This window comes from Mobula birostris, chromosome 2 (assembly GCF_030028105.1).
Source record: "Mobula birostris isolate sMobBir1 chromosome 2, sMobBir1.hap1, whole genome shotgun sequence".
NCBI lineage: Eukaryota > Metazoa > Chordata > Chondrichthyes > Myliobatiformes > Myliobatidae > Mobula > Mobula birostris.
In genome coordinates, this window is record NC_092371.1 from 173147968 (window position 1) to 173161733 (window position 13766).

Sequence of the window (13766 nt, forward strand, 5' to 3'; positions counted from 1 at the left end):
GCAGAGCTTGTGCGGTGGAACAAGGTGGCCAACATTCCTTCCTAGGGACAGGCTGTGGGTAGGAGCTGTACATGCAATTAGGGTAGCACGGTAGTGTAGTGGTTAGCACAACGCTGTACAGCGCCTCAGATCGCAGTTCAATTTCCTACGTGAGTTTCCTCCGGGTGCTCTGGTTTTCTCCCACATTCCAAAGACATACGGTTAGGGTTAGTGTTAGTATATCGGGCATGCCATGTTGGCACTTGGACTCTGCTGGTTGTTGGCACAAACAACACATTTCATTGTTTTGATGTTCATGTGAAAAATAAAGATTATCTTTATCTTTAATCTACTTTCTGGAGTGCGGGTTTAATTGAAATTAGTTTGTTTTCATAACCAGCTGGAAATGACATCCTTTCATGCCTTTTCACATGTCTACCTGCACTTGCTTTCTCTGTAGGTATTACACTGTTCCACATACTGTTATTGTCTTCCCAGTTCACTGTGTAATGAATTGATGTGTATGAACAGTGTGCAAGACAGCAGCATTACTTACCTCTTACCAGTCTCTGCCTCCATCAGACATAGGAGCAGAATTAGGCTATATGACCCATCAAGTCTGTTCTGCCATTTCATCATGTTTGATCCAATTTCCCTCTCAGCCCCAATCTCCTGCCTTTTCCTTGTACCCCTCATGCCCTGACCAATCAAGTATCTATCAATCTGCGCCTTAAATATACATAAAGGCTTGGCTTCCACAGCTGCCTGTGGCAATGAATTCCACAGATTCACCACTCTCTGGCTAAAGAAGTTCCTCCTCGTCTCTGTTCTAAAAGGATATCCCTCTATTTTGAGGCTCTGTCCTTTGGTCCTAGACTCTCCCGCCTAGGAGACATCTTCTCCACATTCACTCTTTCGAGGCCTTTCAATATTTGATAGGTTTTGATTAAGTCACCCCCCCCCCATTCTTCTAAATTCTAGTGAATTTAGAGCCATCAAATGCACTTCATTTGACAAGCTGTTCAATCATGGGATCATTTTCATGAACCTCCTTTGAACGGTCTCCAGTTTCAGCACACCCTTTCTAAGCCCCCAAAACTGCTCACAACACTCTGAGGCCGCACCAGTGCTTCATAAAGCATCAACGTTACATCTTTTTATACTTTAGTCCTCTTGAAATGAATGCTAACATCACATTAGCCTTCCTCACCACTGACTCAACCTGAAAATTAACCTTCAGGGAGTCCTACACAAGGACTCCCAAGACCCTTTGCACTTAACATTTTTGAGTTTCTCTCCATTTAGAAAATAGTTACTCTTTTCTTCCTTCTACCGAAGTGCATGACCATACACTTCCTGACACTGTATTCCATCTGCCACTTCTTTGCCCATTCTAATCTGTCTAAATCTTTCTGTAGCCTCTCTAACTGCCCCTCCACCTATCTTCACATCATCTGCAAACTTTGCAACAAAGTCATCAGTCCCATCATCCAAGTCATTGACATATAACGTAAAAAAGAAGTAGTCCCAACACAGACCCCTGTGGAACATTGTATCGCTCTCACTACAATCTGTCATGGTCTGCTTCTCGTTCTGGGGAATAAGGTACAGTTAGAGAGGGTATTCACAGTGATGGCACAGACCTGTCCCATTGTGTCGAGCCTGCAGCCTTTCGCATCGTACCATTCAGGTGTGGATGATACATTTCAAAGGTTCATTTATTATCAATGCAAGTATCTATATACAACTCTGAAATCCAGCTTCTCCAGATAGTCACGAAACAAAGAATATGAAAGTCTTTCAGTGACAAACATCAAACCTACCCACCTGGCCATATGAGAAAGAACGGCATCCTAATCATCAGCTCCCTAAACATCGTTCCCCTGGTCAAATAACTTACAGAACACCCTCTCCTCACACAACAAAACAGAAAAGGAATGGTGATTAAAAAAACAGAATATAAAAACCATAAGTCTGAAAAATTCCATAGTCCGTAAACGCAATAGTCCAATCCATAAATGCAGAACCATGATACTGTCCTATGATATCCCTGACATTCATTGAAAGAGAGGGAGACGACACGAGCCAGAGAGGCCTACCCGCCTGCCACAGCGAGCGGCCACTCAGACTCCATCTCCACCAATGATCAAATGGCAGGTATTTACAGACTCCAACCCCCACCCCTAGCCCCCAGTGTCATGCACGCTAGTTGGTTGAGGCCAAAGAGCCTGGTGTGCACTAGGAGAAGCAGAGATTCATTGTTAAATTGGTTAAATAGGTTTACTGTATTATTAACACCAAGAGATTTTGCAGATGTTGGAAATCCAGAGCAACACAAACAAAATGGTAGAGGAACTTAGCAGATCAGACTGCATCCATGGGAAATGAGTTGCTGTCAATGTTTCAGGCCAAGACCCTTCATCAGGACCGGAAAGGAAGGGGATCAGGACTGGAAAAGAAGGTGGGTGGAAGGGATGGAGGACGAGCTAAAAGGTGATAGGTGAAGCCAGCTGGGTGGGGGACAGGGGATGAAGTAAAAAGCTGGATGGTGATAGGTGGAAAAGGGTGAAGGGCCGAAGAAGAAGAAATGTGATAGGACAGCAGAGTGAACCATAGTAGAAAGGGGAGGGGAAGGGGACCTAGAGGGAGATGATAGGCAGGTGAAGAGAAGAGGTAAGAGGCCAAAGTGGGAAATAAAAGAAGAGGGAAGGGAGAGAGGGGCAAAAAACCTACTGGGAGTTCAAGAAAGCAATGTTTATACCACCAGGTTTTTAGGATCATAGACGGAATATGAGTTGTTGCTCCTTAATATGCTATGTAAAGAATTAATCTGTATAAAGGGTATGCATGCTTTTCACTGTATCACGTTTACAGGTTTATTATTGCCACAGTGAAGATTCAGTGAAAACACTTGCGTACTGTTCATACAGATCAATTCTTTACACAGTGCATTGAGGTAGAAAAATGTAGAACAATAACAGAATGTAGAATAAAGTGTAACGGCTACAGGGAAAGTACAGTGCAGGTAAACAAAGTGCAACATCATAACAAGGTAAATTGTGAGGTCAAGAGTCCATCTTATTGTACTAAGGGACTTCAATATTCTTGTAACAGTGGCACACAGTGAAGATCTTGTTCTGCACGCCATCCAGACATGTCATTTCATTACATCAGTGCGTTAATTTGGTGCAATCACTCGAGATGTGTGTTCAAGACTCAAGGTTGTTTAATGTCATTTCCAATACACAAGTGTAAAGGAGAACAAAATAATTGTTACTCCAGAAAAAGAACACAATAATAATTAAAAACACCATTAATATAAATACATAAGATAGCTTATATACATAGATTGATTGTCTGTCCATAAAGTGACACTAGGCACAGGAGTGTCTGTACAGAAGGTGACTGACAGTACATGATAAAGTTGTGGTGGTTGGAGGTGTGGAGGAGTGGGTTATTGGGTGGGGGTGTTGATCAGCCTTAATCCTTAAAGAAAGTAACTTTTTTTTTGAGTCTGGTGGTCCTGGCATGTAAGCTACATAGCCTCCTCCCTGAAGGGAGTGGAACAAACAGTCTATGAGCAGGGTGGGTGGGATCCTTCATGATGTTACTGGACCTCCTCTGGCACCTTTTGGTATATATGTCCTTGATGGAGGGTAGGCTGGTGCCCGGTGATACATTGAGCAGTTTTGACTACCCATTGTAGAACTTTCCAGTCCGCCATAGTGCTGTTTCTGTGCCATACAATGATGCAGCTGGTTAGCTCACAAGCGTATCCGTCAGTGTGATTACTTGAGTTGAGTATGATGTTCCACTAAGGGGTTATTCCCATACTGAGAATGCTAGTGCGTGACTTTGTTTAATGTGGGGAGGGTGCTGCCTGGGCAGCCACCACCTGGTCTTTGAAGGATGAGGGTCAGGCTCCAGTGGTACGGAGTGCAAGATGACTGGGGACCCTTCACTGCTGTAGCCTTCAGTGCCGTTGTGATATGTATTCATCTTTCATCAACACCACCATCCGAGTCTTGGATGGATTGCTCTTTGACCCTACCAGGAGCTAAACTCCAGACAGCATCGCTCTCGGGGTCTTAGGAACACACAAGCCTCTCCACCACGAGAACGTGATGGCCCTTGGAGAAGGTGTTAAGGTCATACAAATGAAAACAAGAACAGAATGCAGAAAATGGTGTTACAGTTACAGAGAAAGTGTAGTCTGGTAAATAATAAGGTGCAACGTCATAACGTAGCAGATTGTGAGGCCAAGAATCCATCTTATCATCAAAGAGGTCCATTCCAGGATTCTGATATCAGTGATATCCCTGAGCCTGCTGATACATGCTTTCAGGCTTTTGTACCTTCTGCATGTTGGGAGAGTGGGGGAGTGAGAATGTCCAGGGGTGGGGGGGGAGGGGTGTTGAGAAGTATAGACAGAGTCATGGAAGGGAGGCTGTTTTCCGTGATGTGCCGAGCAGTCTCAGAGTATTTTGCTCACTATAGAAATGACTTGGATGAGAATGCAGCTGAACTGATTAGTAAGTTCAGTAACAGAATTAGATTTATTGTTCAGTAACAGAATTAGATTTGTTCTGAAGTCCTGATGAAGGGCCTCGGCCCAAAACGTTGACCGTTTACTCTTTTCCGTAAGTGCTGCCTGACCTGGCGATTTTCTCCAGCATTTTGTGTGTGTTGCTCTGGATTTCCAGCTTCTGTGGATTTTCTCTTGTCAGATTTTCCCTTGTCAGATCACTGACTTATATGACATGACAAGTTTTGCCTTGTAGCAGCAGTACAGGACAAAGACAAAAAAAAAGATACATTTCAAAATATATGGTGCAAAATAAAAAAGGTATTACAAGGTAGAGTTCATGAATTCATGAACCATTCAGAAATTTGATGGCAGAAGGGAAGAAGCTATTCCTGCATTGTTGAGTGTGGATCTTCAGACCGATGGTGCTAATGAGAAGAGGGCATGTGCCAGACGGTGAGGCTCCTTATTGAATGATGCTGTCACCTGACGCACCTCTTTTTGAAGATGTCCTCGATGGTGGGGGAGGTTAGTACCTGTGATGGAGCTGGCTGTCTACAACCACCTACAGCCTCTCACCGCAATAATGAGGAGTTAGTCAGGTGGAAGCAGTCTGGCTACTCAGACAGCACTCTAAAGACCAATACCCCAGATACTCAGCCATCTGATGATGTACCTGGCAGGGCACTGAAAACAGGTGCCAAGCAACTGGCGAGAGTATTCAAAGACATCTTCAGTCTCTCTCTGGGCTGCAGTTGGAGGTTCCCACCTGCTTCAAAAGGGGATCAATCATACCGGTGCCCCAGAAGAGCAGGGTGAGCTGCCTCAGTGACTATCACCCGTTGCACTCGTGTCTACTGTGTAAAATGCTTTGAGAGGTTGGTGATGGCTAGAATGAACTCCTGCCTAAGCAAAGACGTGGACCTGCAATTTGTCTATTGCTACAGCAGGTCTACAGTGGCTGCAATCTCACTGGCTGTCCACTCAGCCTTGGATCATCTGCACAGCAGCAATACCTACGTCAGGGTGCTGTTTATTGATAACAGTTCAGCGTTCAAGACCATCATCCACACAGTTCAAATCAACAAGCTACAAAACCTGGGCCTCTGTTCCTCCGTCTGCAATTAGATCCTTCACTTTACATCGGGAGGCCACAGCCACTTCAGATCAGAAATAACATTCCTCATCACTGACAATCAACACAGGCACACCTCAAGGATGCATGCATAGCCCACTGCTCTACTCTCTCTGCACTAATGACTTGAGTGTGGCTAGGTAGAACTCAAAACGCCACCTATAAATTCACTGATGTCACAACTGTAGTTGGCAGAATCTTAGTTGAGGAGGTGTATAGGAGTGAGATAAATTGGGTGGCTAATTGTTATCACAATAAAAACCTTGTACTCAACATCAGTAAGTCAAAGGAGCTGATTGTGGACTTTGGGGAGGGAAGATGGGAGAACACATACCAGTCCTCATCAAGCGGTCAGCAATGGAAAGGGTTAGAAGCATCAAGTTATTGGGTGTCAACATCTCTGAAGGTCTCTTCCATTTCTAATATCTTGATGCAATTACAATGAAGGCATTCCATTAGCTATATTCATGAGGAAGTTGAGGAGATTTGCTATGTCACCAAAAACCCGAGCAAATTTCTACAGATGTACTGTGGAGAGCATTTCGACTGATTGTATCACCATCTGGTACGGAGGGGCCACCGCACAGGATCAGAAAAAGTTGCAGAAAGTTGAAAACTCAGCCAGCTCCATCTGGGGCACGCACTTCCCCACCATTGAGGACATCTTCAAAAAGGTGATGCCTCAAGAAGGCATCATCCATCATTAAGACCCCCATCACCCTGGACATGCCCTCTTCTCATTGCTACCATCGAGGAGAATGTAGGAGCCTGAAGACACACACAACATTTTAGAAACAGCTCCTTCCCCTCTGCCATCAGGTTTCTCAGCAGTCCATGAAATCCACAGTCACTTACCTAAGTTTTGCTTTCTTTTTGTCCTGTATGTTTATTTCTTATATACAGTATATATTTCTTATTATAACTTATAGTAATTTTTTCTTTCTGTATTACATTGTACTGCTGCCACAAAACAACAGGTTTCATGGCATAGGTCAGTGATAATAAACCTGATGTGGATTCTAAATCTGAGCTTCCTGCCTTCACTCACCGGAACCGCAGTAACCACAGGAGACAGGAAAGGGGAGGGTCGCAGTGTAGCTTCACACAGTGAGTGCCTGGGAACAGGTGAGAGCTGTAAATGCTGCAAATCCAATGGGAGAGGCTAGAAGAAAGAATGCTTGGGGTGAGTAGGGTCTTTGATGATGTTGGCTGTTTTACTGAGACGGTGAGAAGTGTAGACAGAGTCCATGTAGTGTAGGACAGTTTGCATGATGTTCTGAATTGTGTCCACAACTCTCCACAGTTTCTTACGGTCAAGGGGAGAAGAGTTGCCATACTAAGCTGTGATACATCTGGATAGGATGCTTTCCGTGCTGCATTGATAGAAATATTTGAGTATGAAAAGGGACATACCAAATTTCTTTAGCCTTCTGAAGAAGTAGAGGGGTCAGTGAGCTTTCTGGGCAGTGGTCTCTGTCATCAAGGAGCCCCACCAACCAGGCCATTCTGACTTCTTGCTGCTGCCATCAGGAAAGAGGCACAGGATCCCCAGGATTCACACCACCAGGTTCAGGAACAGTTATTACCCCTCAACCATCAGGCACTTGAACCAGAGGCGATAACTACACACAACTTCTCTTGCCTCATCACTGAACTGTTCCCATAACCTATGGGCTTGCTTTGAAAGGCTCTCTATCTTATTTTTTGATGTTTATTATTATTTTTAATTCTTTTTGTATTTGCACAGATTATTCTACTTTTCACATTGGTGGTTTCTCCAGCTTTGTGTATGGAGTAAAGGGGATTACTGAGGCATGAGAGAGGAGTTGGCCAGAATTGATTGGAAAAGAACACTGGCAGGGATGATGGCAGAGCAGCAATGGCTGGAACTTCTGGAAGCGATTTGGAAGGCAGAGAGTATATATATATATCCCAAAGAGGAAGAGGTATTCTGAATGAAAGATGACATAACTGTGGCTAACAAGAGAAGTCAAAGCCTATATAAAAGCCAAAGAGAAGGCATATAATAGAGCAAAAATCAGTGGGAAGTTAGGTGCTTGGGAAGATTTTAAAAAGCTTCTTCTATAAGGCATCTAAAAAGTCATTAAGAAGGTAAAGATGGAATAGGAAAGTAAGCTAGTCAATAATATTAAAGAGGATACTAAAAGTTTCTTCAGATACATAAAGTATAAAAGAGAGGTGAAGGTGGATATCAGACAGCTAGAAAACAATGCTGGAGAGGTAGTAATGGGGGACAAGGAAATGGCGGATGAACTGAATAAGTATTTTGCATCAGTCTTCACTGAGGAAGACATTAGCAGTATGGTGGAAGTTCCAGGTATCAGGGAGCACGAAGTTTGTGAAGTTACTAGAACTAGAGAGAAGGTTCTTGGGAAATTGAAAGGTCTGAAGGTAGATAAGTCACCTGGACCAGACGGTATATACCCCAGAGTTCCGAGAAATGTTGGTGAAGAGCTCGTGGAGGTATTAGTAATGATCTTTCAAGAATCACTAGATTCTGGAATAGTTCCGTAAGACTGGAAAGTCATTCCACTTTTCAAGAGAGGAGAGAGGCTGAAGAAAGGAAATTGTAGACCAATTATCTGACCTCAATGGTTGGGAAAATATTGGAGTTGGTTATTAAGGATGAGATCTCAGGGTACTTGGAGGCACATGACAAAGGTGCCACACAAAGTGCCACACACAAGGCTGCTTAACAAGCTATGAGCCTGTGGTATTACAAGATCGTAGCATGGATAAAGCATTAGCTGATTGGCAGGAGGCAAAGAGTGGAAATAAAGGCAACCTTTTCTGGTTGGCTGCTCGTGATGAGTGATGTTCCACAGGGATCTGTGTTGGAACTGAATCTTTTTATGTTATATGTCAATGATTTGCATAATGGAATTTATGGCTTTGTTTCAAAGTTTGCAGATGATATGAAAATAGGTGGAGGAGCAGGTAGTTTTGAGGAAGTAGAGAGGCTGCAGAAGGACTTAAACAGATTAGGAGAATGAACAAAGAAATGGCAGATGGAATACAGTGTCAGGAAATGTATGGTCATGCACTTTGGTAGAAGAAATGAAAGGGTTGACTCTTTTCTAAATGGAGAGAAAATACAAAAAAAAACTGAGATGCAAAGGGACTTGGGAGTCCTTGTGCAGGATTCCCTAAAGGTTAATTTGCTGGTTGAGTCTGTGGTGAGGAAGACAAATGCAAGGTTAGCATTCATTTCTAGAGGACTAGAATTTATAAGCAAGGATGTAACGTTGAGGCCTCACTTGGAGTATTGAGAGCAGTTTTGGGCCCCTTATCTTAGAAAGGATGTGCTGAAACTGGAGAGGGTGCAAAGGAGGTTCACAAAAATGATTCCCAGATTGAATGGCTTGTCTCATGAAGAGTGTTTGATGGCTGTGGGCCTGTGTTCACTGGAATTCAGAAGAATGAGGGGTGACCTCATTGAAACCTATTGAATGGTGAAAGGCCTTGATAGTGTGGATGTGGAGACGATGTTTCCTATGGTGGGAGAGTCTAAGTCCAGAGGACACAACCTCAGAATAGAGGGGCATCCTTTTAGACCGGAGATGAGGGGGAATTTCTTCAGCCAGAGGGTGGTGAATCTGTGGAATTCTTTGCCACAGGCAGCTGTGGAGGACAAGTCTTTATGTATATTCCACCAATCTCACCCTCACAACATCAATTTAACATCAGCACTCCCAAGCTGAGCGAGGTGAAAGAGGCAGTGAAGAAAGCAAGATCGGCATCAGCCCCAGGTCCTAACGGTGTTCCGTATTGTGTCTACAAGAACACCCCGGATGTTCTGAAATTCCTTTGGAAAAACATAAGGGTTGCATGGGAAAAACAAGTGATTCCCAAAGCCTGGAGAAGAGCAGGGGGAGTTCTGATCCCAAAAGAAAAGAATTCGTCCACCATCGAACAGTTTTGCCAAATAAACCTTCTGAACGTAGAAGGGAAGATCTTTTTCAGCATGTTGGTGCAAAGACTTACAAAGTATCTGAAACAAAACCATTTCATTGATACTTCAATCCAGAAGACTGGCACAGCAGGCTTCTGGGGATGCCTTGAACATACCAGCGTCATATGGCATCAAATCCAGATGGCTAAGAAAGAAAGAAAGGATCTGCATGTCTTGTTCCTCAACCTGGCCAACGCCTATGGATCAGTTCCTCATTCCCTACTGCGGGCTGCTTTTGAATTCTTTCAGGTGCCTGCAACAACAACAAATATGGTAAAACACTACTTCTAGGATCTGCAAGTTTGTCTTACAACATCAAACTTCACCACAGCGTGGCAACCACTGGAAGTAGGCATCATGGCGGGGTGCACCATCTCCCCATTGGCCTTCACTATGGCAATGGAGCTCATTATCAGAGCATCAAAATGGGTTGCGGGAGGAAAACGGCTAGAGTTTGGTCAATGGTTACCACCGATACGAGCCTATATGGACGATATAAGAATACTGATGACAACTATCCCCTGCACCAAGAGAACTTCTGGAAAAGCTTCATCAAAACATCACGTGGGTGAGGATGAAGATCAAGCCCAGCAAGTGCAGAAGCATCTCCATTGTCAAAGGTCAAGTCACGGATAAAAGATTTCATATTGACAGAACACCTGTCCCAACTGTTTCAGAAATGCCAGTGAAGAGCTTGGGCCGATGGTATGATGCTAAGCTCAAGAACACCAAGCAGTATAAACAACTCAAAAAGGATACCATCATGTACATAGCTCGCATCAACAAGACTTGGCTGCCAGGAAAACTCAGGCTGTGGTGCTTGTAGTTCGGCATACTCCCAAGGCTCACGTGGCCTTTAACAGTGTATGAAATCCCCACCAACAAGGTGGAAAAGCTCGAAAGAGTGATCAGCACATATGTGAAACAGTGGCTTGGACTTCCATGATGCTTAAGTCCTGTTGGACTATACGGGAATGGTAAATTAGAAATACCAATTGCAAGTCTTGTGGAAGAGTTCAAATTTGCCGAAGCAAGGTTGGTCATGACCCTCACTGAATCTGAAGATACTGTTATTCGAACAGTGGCCCCCCCATGTGGCAACAGTCAGGAAGTGGACCCCATCTGAAGCTGGTCAGAGTGCTAAGTTTGCTCTTCGCTTCAGGGATAGTCATAGTCATAGTCATACTTTATTGATCCCAAGGGAAACTGGTTTTCGTTACAGTTGCACCATAAATAATTAAATAGTAATAAAACCATAAATAATTAAATAATAATATGTAAATTATGCCAGGAAATAAGTCCAGGACCAGCCTATTGGCTCAGGGTGTCTGACCCTCCAAGGGAGGAGTTGTAAAGTTTGATGGCCACAGGCAGGAATGACTTCCTATGACGCTCAGTGTTGCATTTCAGTGGAATGAGTCTCTGGCTGAATGTATTCCTGTGCCCGACCAGTCCATTATGTCTCACAACATGCTGGAGAAACTCAGCAGGGCGGGCAACATCCGTGGAAACTATGAGTCAATGTTCCGGCCGAAACTTCGACTCACCGTTTCCACGGATGCTGCCCGACCTAGTGAGTTCCTCACTCACAACAGAGTGTTGCTTTGACCCCAGCATCTGCAGATTATTTTGTGTTTACAGTCCATTATGTAGTGGATGGGAGACATTGTCCAAGATGGCATGCAACTTGGACAGCATCCTCTTTTCAGACACCACCGTCAGAGAGTCCAGTTCTGTCCCCACAACATCACTGGCCTTACGAATGAGTTTGTTGATTCTGTTGGTGTCTGCTACCCTCAGCCTGCTGCCCCAGCACACAACAGCAAACATGATCACACTGGCCACCACAGACTCATAGAACTCTCAGCATCGTCCAACAGATGTTAAAAGACCTCAGTCTCCTCAGGAAATAGAGACGGCTCTGATCCTTCTTGTAGACAGCCTCAGTGTTCTTTGACCAGTCCAGTTTATTGTCAATTCGTATCCCCAGGTATTTGTAATCCTCCACCATGTCCACACTGATCCCCTGGATGGAAACAGGGTTAACCAGTACCTTAGCTCTCCTCAGGTCCACCACCAGCTCCTTAGTCTTTTTCACATTAAGCTGCAGATAATTCTGCTCACACCATGTGACAAAGTTTCCTACCGTAGCCCTGTACTCAGCCTCATCTCCCTTGCTGATGCATCCAACTATGGCAGAGTCATCAGAAAACTTCTGAAGATGGCAAGACTCTGTGCAGTAGTTGAAGTCCGAGGTGTAAATGGTGAAGAGAAAGGGAGACAAGACAGTCCCCTGTGGAGCCCCAGTGCTGCTGATCACTCTGTCGGACACACAGTCAGACACCCACCCTGCAAAAACTCACTTCAGGGAGGTAGCACCCCCACCCTCTGCAACCCCATATCACCCCCCCCCCCCGCCACCACAGTCGACCTCCAAGGGGTGTATGTAATACTTTGTTTAGTGATTTTGTCTAATCTGTAAACCAAGTTGTGTATATGCGGAAAATGTGACATTAAAACATGTATTTATATTATATTATATTATCATGTTTATTCTATTACAACTTTAAGCAAGTCTACAGGGAGTTTGGCCTCATCACGTAGGACATCAATAGAGCAGCTCCTTAGCAGCCAGCCAGCTAGTTTAAATAACGTTAGCTATGCTAATGAACGAATGACACCTGTTAAACTCACCTCAACATGTCTTTTACATTTTAACCCACCATGGGCAATAGAAAAGTCACTGTTGCAAACAGTGCAGCGAGCAACACAGTCATTATTTTTGAGGTCAACTGCAAAGCCCGCCCACAGAGAAAACTGATAGGTCTACTTAGCAGGGTCCGCAGACCGGTTTAACATTGACAATATTCTTGCCGACCGGCCGACCGGGGGCGGGGGTGTTATCACAACCGGAATATAGGTGATAAGTCAATCGCATCATAACATTTTAAGTAACGTTTGGATATTAAATACACAGCGCATATTTTCCTCGTATGAACATATAAAATCATTGCAACACACCAGTATCGCTGAATCAGTGGGAGCCCTGGGCTTGTTTCCCTGCAACAAGACGTTCCTATCAAGAGGTGATGGGAGACAGCGATACTCGAACGGGGTTCCTTATGTCCAGTCTATTCCGCAATTTAGTTTTCGTTGCATTCATTGCAGAAAACTCCACTTCACAGATATATGTTGGAAATGGAAGCAACGTTTTCAGTGTTTCCGTGGCTATCTCAGGATATTCAGTCTTGACCTTGATCCAGAATGCCGGCAGTTAAACATACTTTTCAGCCCGCCGTCATTTGCAAGCTCCAGGAGTTGATCTTTTTCCCGCGCTGACATGGATGATTCACCAGGGACATTCACAAATGGGTCACTGCCCAATTCCTTTGCACGTCTCCGGTCACTGATGACCTCGCATGCGTTAAAATTCAACAGTGCGTGACCGGGAATGAGGAAAGGTGCAGCTGACTCATATCGCCAAATCATATTGTTTCCTCGTGATCCGGTGGTTGGGGACCACTCTTAGAACGAAGAGAGACCAATCAGGATGCCGGCTCTCGCTCTCCCTCTCCCTCTCCCTCTCCCTCTCCCTCTCCCTCTCCCTCTCCCTCTCCCTCTCAAGAAATAATCTATTTCCGGGATATTGTATATAATTTCCGGGCATCAGGGAGCCACTATCGATATGCGGGAGACCCCCGGAACTTCCAGGAGAGGTGGGATGTCTGCACAGTGTTGCAAGCACACGCACTGTGGTCTGCCAGTCAGGTAATCAAGAATCCATGACACCAGGAAAGCCTCCACCTGCATTGCTGTCAGCTTCTCCCCCAGCAGAGCAGGGCGGATGGTGGAGAAGTCAAAAAACATGACCCTCACAGTGCTCGCTGGCTTGTCCAGGTGGGCGTAGACACGGTTCAGCAGTTAGACGATGGCATCCTCAACTCCTAGGCGGGGCTGGTAGGCGAACTGGAGGGGATCTAAGTGTGGCCTGACCATAGGCCGGAGCAGCTCCAGAACAAGTCTCTCCAGGGTCTTCATGATGTGGGAGGTCAAAGCCACCTGTCTGTAGTCATTGAGGCCACTGGGGCGCGGTGTCTTCGGCACAGGGACGAGGCAGGACGTCTTCTACAGTACAGGAACCCTCTGGAGACTCA